Source organism: Trichosurus vulpecula, chromosome X, assembly GCF_011100635.1.
Source record: "Trichosurus vulpecula isolate mTriVul1 chromosome X, mTriVul1.pri, whole genome shotgun sequence".
Classification (NCBI taxonomy): domain Eukaryota; kingdom Metazoa; phylum Chordata; class Mammalia; order Diprotodontia; family Phalangeridae; genus Trichosurus; species Trichosurus vulpecula.
Genome location: NC_050582.1, coordinates 14800199 through 14812239, shown reverse-complemented (window position 1 = coordinate 14812239; position 12041 = coordinate 14800199).

Here is a 12041-nt window from a genome sequence, read left to right as displayed (position 1 = left end):
CAGCATGGGCTGGAGTTACAGTTTTAGGGAGCGACTTTTAGAGTGAAACAGGTAGGAGCACATTGCTGTATCCTGTTCCTGCTGGAACTCTAGAATGCCAGAGGATACCTTAAAGTTTACCTAACCCAACCCTCTTGCTTAAAGAGGAGGAAACTGAATCCCAAAAAGGTTAAGGGAGAAGCAGTGTGGAGGACCGTGGGAGAGGAAAACAACAACAGCAGTGCCACCAACACTGACAGCAGCTCGGCATTTGCAGTGTGGAAAGCTAGCTCTAAATGTCAGCCCCAAGACTTTCTCCAACCTACGTGGCCGTAGTCACTTTACTTCTGTGTAGGCGCTTCACTTTCCTTATCGACAAAATAGGGATAATATTTCTATACCTGCCTCACAAGTCTGCTATGAAAAAAGTACTTTGTAAGCCTTCAAGTACAAAATAGATGATTTTGTTAAGGGATTCAGCAAGGTCACCTGGAAGATGGATGATTGGTGGAATTGGTGTTTGAAGCCAGCTACTGCTACCTTCTAATGCTCTGCACCATCCTGCACTGAATGGAATGGTGGCTTTAACCTTGGTCTTGCCTAGGAAACAATTAAGCAAAGACCCTGCATTCCCTATTCTTGCAAAACATTAAACAGAGGCTGATATGACAGGAAGTGGAATGGGAGAGGAAAGAGGTAATACTCTATCACTTCCTTTCATTGCTGAACTTCCTATTCCCTGCAAGTTTTCAAGACCTGCATCTAGGGCCAAGAGAAGAGGTGAAGGAGGAGGAGAACTTGGAGGAGGTCTGAGTCCAGGACAAGAGACTCAAAGAAGTAGGTTGAAGAGAACAAATCAAATTCTAGGACTAGGAGGCTTACTGAAAACTAGCCTGGAAGATGGTGGGGCCATCCTTGCATGCTAAGTGACCATGATGCATTGTATTTTCTTATGCTTCTGTGCAATGAAACAGGTATGCGATGCTTCCTAAATGGAATGGCATTCCATTCAGGTCTAATTGGCAGGCTTCTTTGACAGTGACCCTTGAAAAAGACATAACTCTTGAAAAAGAAATGTCACTGCAGGAAACTGAAATGGACAGAAATCCATCCTGACACCATCCGCCTTCCATGCTGAGATAAAATGTTATTAGCCACATGACACATTCATTCATAAGCAAGATAGAAGCAGACCAACTGTGATCCATTTCTTTCACCATGATTATTAGAAAAATCATAGTAATTTTACTTTGATGTAATATTAAAAAAATCCCCATGAATTCTATCAGTCTACATTCAACCAATGACTGGGACAGCTATGCTTTTGTAGGTTATGAGGGTAATTTAGACTCTGCTTTCCGAGTTTCATGTCTCTGAACTTGTGATATGTGGAATTAATGGGAGCTTCTACTTTAAAGTTTCCCATCTCCTCCTCCCCCTAAGCAATCCTTAATGACTGAGCAATAAGATGAAGAAGGAGGAAAAACCTACAGCTTTCTGACGCATTTACTAACTTTTTTCTTTATATATCACCAAGAGCTGCAATGTTTCTTGTTATGCAGAGAGCTTTAAATTGGGATTGGGAAGGAGGTGACTGATGACTACATTTGTGGATCCTCAAGTCAAACGTATTCCACTTCCATTTCAAAATATGTCCAGTTTTGAAAAATTCCTTTCTGTTAGGAAATACTCCATTAGTTAGTCCTGATGAAAGCAAATCAATGGAAGCAAGTCAGACTTTAGGAGGAGAAAAAAAGTGTCACATTCAAATAGAGCCAACGTAATTGCTAATGTTTCTGCACAAACAATGGGACTTTGGCATTCCATGTACTGAACAATGATATCTACACAGCTATGGAAATGTACTTTGCATTTATATAGTGCCTACTATGTGGCAGACCCCGTGCTAAGTGCTCTTTCAAATATTATTACATCATTTCACCCTCAAAATAACTCTCATAGGTAGGTGCTATCATTATATCCATTTTACAGTTGAAGAAATGAAGGCAAATGGAGGTTAAGTGACTAGTCCAGAGTCCCACAGCTAGTAAGTATCTAAGCTGGATTTGAATTCAAGTTTTTCTGACTCCAGGTTTAGTACTTTATCCACTGTGCCACCAGCTGCTTCTTTCCAGAAGGAAAAACTGTGCACAAAATAGGAGCCTTGGTTTAAAACTGGCAAGAGACTGAAAGAACAAGTAGTGATATCCCTTTACAGAGAAAGAGTGAAAGGCTGAAACACACAGTGAGTGACTTGATCAAGGCTACACAGAAGCTCATGGCTCTGGAAGAGACCTTGGAGGCCATTTGGTCCAATCACATCTTTTTGCAGAGGAAGAAGTGATTTGCCCAGTCATAAATATCACTGTGAAAGATGAGATGTGAACCCAGGCCTTCCTAACTCCAAGGCCAGCATTCTACCCAATATACCAGGTTTGGCAAATCCAAATTGACAAATCTAGTTGAAATCATACAGGAGTCAACATTAACCTTTCTTTTTCTTTTCTAAGTAGCATAACGGAAACGTTTAGTAGAGTTTGTATGACTACAACTAAATGGACATTCTTCCTTCAATTATGGAAATGAAATGACTGACCATCTCTAGTCCCTATTCTTAGATTGCTCAAGTGTGTGTCTATAATAGGATTGTGTTCTCTCAGAGTTCACAGCGATACAGATGTGAAATCACAACCCTCAAATAATCACCTCTGTCCACTTCCCACCCAAGAGCTGCCATCAAAATGGCTGACTCTTAAGGCAGGAGCTCATCCTGGTCTCCCACATCAACATAAAGAGGTTCCACTGCATTTTCAGGCACTGTGAAGACAATAAGGAAATTTTTTTCAACCTTCAGAATGAGTTCTGCTTCGAGTATCTTTGGAACAATTCTTCACACCATTTAATTAAAAGAGACTACACATTATGTTAGCTTTTCTCCTATTTCTAGGTATTATGTCCTTTTATTCACAACTTGTGCTTACTTTCTTCAGTTTAAAGTAACAGCCTGCTTGATCATATGTCTTTAATTCAATTTAACAAGCATTTCTAAGTGCCTAGTATATGTAAGGTGTTGAGTTAGGCACTGGGTCCCTACCCTCAGGGTAGGGGTGAAATGAGATTTGACATTCAGAGGGATGAGAATACAAGATGGAAAATTATTGAGGTAGAGAAGAGACCCAAAATAAGTGTTCTAGGAAAATTTAAGTAGGAATCATCTTCATTCTTTATTATAGATCCACTGTCCTCTAGGCAAGGGTTGGGAGAAGGGGGGAGGGACCAGAAAAGGCTATATGAAAGTAGCACCTGAACTGAACTTGAAGGAAGATAAGGATTCTTGAAGACATAGTGCAGTTCAGTGCATTCTTGGCATTGGGGACAGCCTTGACAAATACCTAGAGGCAGGAGATGGGATGTTAAGTTTAGCCAACAGCTAATAGCATAGTCTAGCTGGAACATAGAGCATGTAAAGTACACTATGTATATAAAGAGGTTCCTGAATTTTCAGGCACTGTGAAGATAAGGAAACTCAAAAAAGCAAGTAGTGTTTTTTTTAAAAAAAAAAAGGAGGAGGGGTATGGTTCCCTGAGCATGAAAGGAAGAACTTCCTGGGGGCCAAGCCTACGCAGTGCCTCTTTGAGAGATACTCAGAATTGTTGAGGGGACTATCCCTGTACTTATGGGAAGATTCCTAGCAAAAACATACCTAACACCCAAGCCATCAAAGGCATGCTTTGATTCCCGTTCAAGGGAAGGAAAAATTGAGTGTCACTGAGAGAGAATTCTGTTCTCTCTACTAGCCCTTCTCTTACAGGATAACAGTAAGAGCTAGATGGTACAGTGGGCAGAGAGTCTAGATAGAGAGCCCTACAGTCAGGAGGACTGGAGTTCAAATTCAGCCTCAGATACTTGCTAGCTGTGTGACTCTGGAGAAATCACTTAATCCTGTCTACCTTAGCTTCCTCTTCTGCAATCTGAGCTGAAGAAGGAAATTGCAAACCGCTCAAGTATCTTTGCCAAGAAAACCCCAAATGGGGTCACAAAGAGTCAGACAGGACTGAAATGACTCAAACACAACAACAACTTTATAGTACTTTAACATCAAGAAAGCACTTTACCTTGATTAGCTCTTTGAGAATCAGAGTAATGATAAGTTATTTGGTTTCATATTCAAAGGCAGTCCCCTGAAAGGGTGTGATATGCACTAGAAAAAAATCCAGCCTCTCCCTGCTTGGTGTCTTCCCAAGTCATCCCCACACACTGTCACACAAACAGAAGCTAAGATGGAACACTTAGCCAATATTAAAGAAATGGCAATAACTCAGAGTTCAGGACAAATAGAGAGTGTTCAGGGTGAATGGTGGAGATAATAGGCAAGGTAAATGGTGGTTAATTAACCTGTTTTTCTTGTGGTTGGATTATGCAATTATTAGGTAAATCAGAAATAATCCCAGGGTTCTGATTCCTAGGGAGTGGGAAACAACTAATATATTAGGAAATGATCCAAGCACACAGACAATGGGTTCAAATACATCCTTGGATCTGGACTGGTCTATTTTCTGAGCCCTGAGTCGAGGAGAAAGAGGGCTGGGGAGGCAGTATATGCCCATGAGTTTTGTACATATGTGTCTTAGTTCCAAGGCAGTGGCAGATTTGGGGGAACAAAGAATACTTGTGCTATTTGCCCCTCATTTTCCCCAACATTCTTCCTCCTATGAACACCCCATATCTTTTTCACAACCAGCTTCTGTCAACCTAAGGAGGGTTTTTTGTCTGGACTATAAATCCACTCAGTTAGAATGGAGCCTCAGAGGTCAGGAAGAGGGAGTGGGCTGGGCTACCACTGGGCACAGCTTTCAGGCATTAATGAGCTGGATCGGTCCCAAGTCAGACAGGCAATGGCAGTGAGGCTAGCAGAGTAGCAGAAGTGATAACTCTCTCCACTTCCCCAAACACCAACACCACTACTTGATCCCTACCAAAGTGGGGGAGGTGGTTGGTAGATGTGACTATATTGATAATTGGATATTTTTAGAGGACACATTACTCTACATTTTCTCTAAGTTATAAACAGTGTTCTTCTAAAAGACAAAATTATCTGCTCATTTTATGTTCACACCTCCCACTTCACTGGGAAAGGAAAGCACATAAGCAGATGAGAAAGATTAAAGGTATCTTTTTTTTCCTCTGAAATCCTACTGAGGATGTAGAACAGAAAATCAGAGCAGTGCCTGATTATCTCGGGGCAGTGGGCTGCTTAATTGGTACTAGATATGTCAGAAAGGTGATTCAGGCTCTAATTCAACCTTAGGGATAGGTTTAGATAGCTTTACCCACTCATGCATTCACATCCTCCCTTTTCCCTGCTAGAGGTGTCATTGGGATGACGTGTCTGAAAAATCAATACCAGGCACTGGAAGAACAATACTTCCTGAATGGCTTTTCCTGACATGATTTCTTCCTTTCGGCCTGATTACTAATTCCAGAGGTCAATCCTGTTAGAAGAGCCAAGAGATCCACAGTTAAGAGGATGTTGTAGCATTCAAAAATTTATATGTATAACTTACTGCAATCAAACCTCATTTATTCAGATCCCATTCGTTCAGAATCTGTGATCATTCAGAGACAGACTGAGGTGAACTTTGTCTCTGAACTCTAAGGAAAGGATTTCTTCAGCCAACTAATAATGGAAACACAAATAAGAGGAGACTATCTAGCTTCCCTAAGAGCATAGGACTATGTTTAAACACTTGTGAATTGGGGATTTTAGAGTCAGAGTGTGAGGGCTGGAAGGGCCCTTAGAGATCATCCAGTGCCTTAGCTTCTCATTGTATAGTGGGGGAAACTAAGGAACAGAAAAGTGAAGTCACTTACCTAAGGACACTTCAAGTCTCCTTCACCACAAGGTGGGAAGGAAGAACTCAGATCCCTTGGTGGTCAGGCCAGAGCTCTTTCCACTCCAACACTGAGTTTAAGGTGCTAATTACTAATCATTTTAAGAAGACCTTACATTTATATAGTAACTTGGGATTCATAAAATACTTTTTTCAGCTCAAATAGAAAGGTAGGAATGAAGGAAGGAAGGCGGGAAGGAAGGAAGGAAGAAAGGAAGGAAGCATTTATTGTCTATTATGTGCTAAGCCATGTGCTAAGCATTTTAGACCAATATATTATTTGATTTGAAGTAGATAGATGATGACATTTTGGATCAGAGAGGTTAAGTGATTTGTCTACAGTTACACAGCTAACAAATACTGGGTCTAGGATTGGAACCCAGGCTTCTTCTTACTCCAAATTCAGCACTATTGCTATCATACTTCTGTTCCATGACCATTCAGTAAAGTCAGTCTGGGAAGATGCACATCATCATAATGTTCTGTCATCTAGCTTTTGTTATATATACTGGAAGGTAAAACTTTCTTTTTAAAGAAAAAAAGATGTTCCCAAAGAGATCATAAAAATGGAAAAAGGACCCACATGTACAAAAATATTTATAGCATCTCTATATGGTGGCCAAGAATTGGAAATTGAGGGGATGCCCATCAATTGGAGAATGGCTGAATAAGTTGTGGTATATGAATGTAATGGAATACTATTGTGCTATAAGAAATGATGAGCAAGCGGACTTTGGGAAAACCTGGAAAGACTTATATGAACTAATGCTGAGTGAAGTGAGCAGAACCAGGAGAGCATTGCACACAGTAACAGCTATAGTGTGCGAGGACTGATTTTGATAGACTTAGCTCTTCTCAGCAACGCAAGGACCTAAAACTTTTCCAAAGGACTCATGATGGAAAATGCCGTCAACGTCTACAGAAAGAACTACGGACTCAGAATGCAGAGCAAAGCAGACTCTTCTCTCTTCTGTTTGGTTTTCTTTCTCATGGTTTCTCCTATTTATTATAATTCTTCTATGCAACATGACTAATGTGAAAATGTGTTTAATAGCAATGTATGTGTAGAGCCCATATTGAATTGCAAGCTGTCTTGGGGAACGAGGGGTGAGGGAGGGGGAGAAAGTTTAAAACTTATGGTAATAAATATTGAAAACTGAAAATAAATAAATTAAACATAAAAAGGTACTTCTAAGTAAATTGAGAGATAAACTAAAAAAATGTTCCACGATTGAGGCTTTCCACAAATTCAGAATCTCATGTGACATATTTGTCCAAACTGATGACTATGGGATGGTCGTGTTAGACACCAAATAAGTTATAAAGTAACTGTTTTATAAATTTATTTTTTTCTTTCCTGTGTAGCTATTCTGCTTCTCCCCCTGACCTACATGTGGGCATTTTCCCACCTCCCCTGCCACCACTCACTCTTAGGCACCAAAAGCAGTGACCTTCTGGACACTCTCCCCCTACCACAACCTCATAGACTTTCATCTTTTTGGGCCAGGCCCTAGAGTGAGCCCTATTCCATCTAGTCATCTTGCCTCCATCTCCATCACCTAATCAGGATGCCAGGGTCCGCCTGAACACTGCCTCAACCACTTCCTTGGGTTATAAGAATCAATTTAACATTCTCCTTGATACTGGAAAGGCCAGGGACCATTTACTGCCATCCGTCTCTATCTAGAATCCTTGTGATCCAGACTTGGATGCTGCCCCTGCTGGAGTTCCCTTCCCTGCCCCTCCACTCCCACTTCCCTTGTGTTCATCACAGTGGCATGTCAATTCTTTTACTCTTCTTGATCAGCACTCTCCCCCTGCTCCCCACAGTGGCTGTTCCAAGCCTTCTATCTCTTACGGAACTCTCCTATACCCACACTTCTGCACTCTGTGATCAGAGGCCCTCACCTGTCAATTCATTAAAGAAAATGAAACCATTGGAATAGAGCACCCTTTCCTCCCAATTTCCCAAATTTGTATCACCTCATTGTCACTCCCATTTTCCTCCAGTCTCTGAGAAGGAGGGGCCTTTATTCTGGCTAATGCTGACCACTTTGCTTGTTCCCTTAATTCCATTCTCTTTCATCTCTTCAGGAACTTGTTCCTTCATCTTCCCATCTCCTTCATTTTCAAGTTCTTATTCACTAGTTCCTCCTCTCCTGCCATCTATAAGCATGCTCAGATATCCCCCACTCTAAAAAAATTCCCCTGATCCTACCATCTCTTCCTCTCCTGTATTTCTTCTCTCTTCACAGCCAAATACTACAGAAAAGTTGTATGGACTCATTGCCTTTACTTTCTCACCTTAACTTCTTTTGATCTAGCTTTCATCTCTACCACAGGACTGCAACTGCTCACTGCAAGGCCATCAATGATTTCTTTATTACTAAATCTCCTGGAGTTTTCTCAGTCTTCATCTTTGTCAGAGGTAATTTCTGCAGCAGTTGACACCACTGACCACCCCTCCTAGAAATTCTCTTCTCCCTAAGTTTTCTGGATACCTCTCTGTAACATCTCTTTTCCTATCAATTCTTCTCAGCCTACTTTATGGGATCATCCTTCATGTCTTCCTTCTATGTGTGGGTGAACCCCAGGGCTCTTTTCTCTCCTCCTTTTAGACTCTGGCACAATAATGTCATCAGCTCTCTCAGATTCAACCATCTCTTATATGCAGATGACTCCCAAATACAACGTCCAATGTTCTCATCTCTTTTTTGAGCTCTAACCACACATTTCTAATTGTCTGGTGGACATCTTTGTATGTTCCACATGTCACCTTAGACTCAACATGTCGGAAAATGAATTCCAAGCTCTCTTCCTAACTCTTAATTTTTGTAGACGGTACTACTATTCTTCTAGGCATCCACAATTGCAATCATCCTCAATTCTTCATTTGCATCACTTCCCATATCAGCTGCTAAATCTGATCAGTTCTACCATTACAGCTTTCACATCCACTCTCTTCTCTCTATACACAGTGACTGCTATAATTCAGGTGTTCATCACCATTCATGTGAACTACTACAAAAGCTTCCTAATTTGTTTCCCTATATCCAGCCTTTACCCTTTCTAATCTGTCCAGCACACAGGTTCTGGTTTGATGATAAAGTACAGGCTGGATGATTTCCCATTACTTCTTAGATAAAATCCGGATTCATTTCTTGATTTGCTCTTTAAGCCCCTTGATTTCCAGGCTGATTGTATATTTTTCCCTCTCATGACCTCTATGCCCTGTCCAAATTGGCCTATTCCACCTCCCACATCCACACCTTTGTACATATGGGTTATGGCCATGCCTTGAAGGCTCCTCCTCCTCACGTCTGTCTCTAGGAATCCCTAGTTCCCTTCAGGGACCAGTTCACACACCGTCTCTTTCAAGAGGCCTTTTCTGATTCCCTTAGCTGTAAGTGTCCTCACCCCCAAAATCACTATGTATACATTTGCATGTAGCCTGTATTTACTTATCTCTGAATATGTTGTTTTCCTCAAGCAAAATTTAAGTTCTTTGAGGGCAGGGACTACTTCATTTTTGTCTTCATATCCTTCATATCCAGGCACTGTGTCTGATGCATAATAGGTGCTTAAGAAAGGCTTGCTGATTTTCTTTGAAAGCAGAAGTTTGCTGTTCTGTGTTCTAACCATTTCTTGATTCTACCACATTTGTCTGGAGCCTGGGATTGTGAATGCCAGTAAATGGCTTCCTAGTCATGTTAAGCTTCTAGAGCTCAATGCAAATGCCAAGCATTCTTGAAGTGTAAAAGGAAAGTGAATAAGCTTCAAAATTTCCGTTCTGACAACCACTCAGACTTTGTAAACATATGTCGCAAAGACATTATCCAGCAAGAGCATCCCAGCCTCCCAGAAGAACCATACTAGAAAGAGTACAATTTTTTGAGCATCTGTTTTTAAGTGATGTTTCACCTTTTAAGATTGGATCAAAACAACACTGTTTTGATTTTCTGAGTTCAAATTACAGGCAAATATTCATAGGAGGTTAATTTGCTATGTTAAGAACTGTCAGATGTGACAACTTGCCAAATTTCCTGGGCATGTGATTGTGTTTTCTTGTGGGCAGATATCTGCATATGCCATTCCCTTGTCTTCAGTGTCTCATTTCCTATCCATATGTCTTCTTCAAGAATTTTTTTTCCTGGCTAGAAAGGTGCCAACTGCTCACTCATCGATCCTGTATTAACTGGGCCAGCTATGAGCACATCTGTTCCTATATTCATCTATTTTTTAATTATAAAAGTGCCAATATTATTTATTCTGAGCACAGGGCTAGGCACATACATAGGCACTCAATAACCAAGACTGTATTGATTGGGAGAACATTTTATTGTGGGAGTCCTTTGTATTAACCATTTCATTACCAGCAGAGGTAGCCTTGGAGATCATGTCATCCAACCCTCTCATTTTAAAGGTGAAGAAACTGAGGGCCAGAGGAGAAGTGACTTTCCCAAGGTCACAGAACCAGAGTTGGTATTAGAATCCAGGTCTTTTAACGACAAATTTATTATTTCTCTTTTCACTATACTGAAACATATGTGCTTCAAATTCCAAAGAATGAGTCACAAAAACTTGCTAAAAGTTTTCACAGGAAATATCCAGTATTTTCATTTATCTTTAGTGTTGTTTAGAAACCACATGGGTTTTCCAAGTCTCTCAGGCCTATGGCATCAGGTGCTTCATGTAACCAGAAAATTCTTTTTAGTTCTCTTATCAGCCATGTATAAGAACATACCAGCCTTCCACTTTAGGTTTTAATATGTATTTCTAAATTCAGTCCTCTTGCCTCTGAATTATACATATTCAGGACTCTCTCACTCCCCAAGGTTCGTGTTTGTAAAACACTTTATTCCTAACAAGAGTAAAAGAAAAGAATTTTTGCAGTTCTGAAAGTTCTGTATTCTGCACAAAGATTTTCATTACATTGAGTGTGAATTCCAATGTAATATCCTAACAAAAAGAAATGAAGTAAGGGAATAAGGAAAATATGTTTTGCTGAAGGTTATATCTGGGCACTTGGCACATACTACATCTCACCACATGTCACAATTGGCTGTGGTGGTGGCAAGTTATTTAAAATGCTAGCACGAGATTCCTGGATTGCGTTGTGTCTGGTTAGTCCTCCTGCCACGGCATCAGCCTCCACTTGTGCTGCTTGTTCTTAGAGCTGTGCAGATGAATTATCTTCTCAGCTTAATAGTCATGCAGCCAATAACAGAATAAACTCTCAGATAATCAAAGGGAAGGGGAAAAAAACAAAATGGATGGCTTGGTTTTGTTGGTTTGCTTTTTAAGCTGCTAGAAGGGGAGAAATAGACTTTGTCTTCTCTATTGAGCTTACACATTCACCTTGCCCAGCTCTGGAAGATTTCTCCTCTCCTTCCTCTGCCTCCCACCCTCCACTGCCTCAAATACTGATAATGCCTAAAGAAACTAACTTCCAGGATAACTAAGGCTTCTTTTTCCTCTTCTTCTTATTCTTCTGCTTTTTGAGAAACTAAACTAGTTGGTCTTCTTTAGGGTCAAAAGGATAAAATAAGGGTCAGATGTGGGGAATAGGCACATGAGAAAGAATTCCTTTCCTTTCCATCGAGTCCAACCCTCTTATTTTCCATATGAGGAAGCTGAGGCACAGAAAGGTTAAGTGATCTGTGCAGGGTCACACAGCTTTTAAACTCTGAGGCTGAATTTGAACTCAGGTTTCTTGTCTCCAGTTTATTCACTATGCCATGCTGCCTCTCAACCATAGCACACTGCTTTCTATCAGATTTCCAGGTGACCCAGGAATGTCTTTTTATGATTGAATATGAAATAGCTTTTTTAATTTAATAGGACACATAAAGATATCCCCAAATAAATGCTGTTTCCAGTTCTCATGTTCTACTTCTGGAAATGGGTTTGCAGCTCAAAGGATGGAATTTATATCTCTTACTCCCTCTCTCTTTCTTCTTCCTCCTTTTTGAAGATGCCTCAAGCATTTTTGGGAGCAACATAGCAAGGACATAGAAGGTCAACAACACCGTCTGACTTTGGGAAAGAACTCAGGGCAATCAGACATCTGCATTTGCTCTGGGACCCTAAATCCTAGCTTAACTATGGGAAGGGGAGAGCCAAGCAACCAAACCAATAGCATTTTGAGATGTTAAGTGATTTGATAATCAT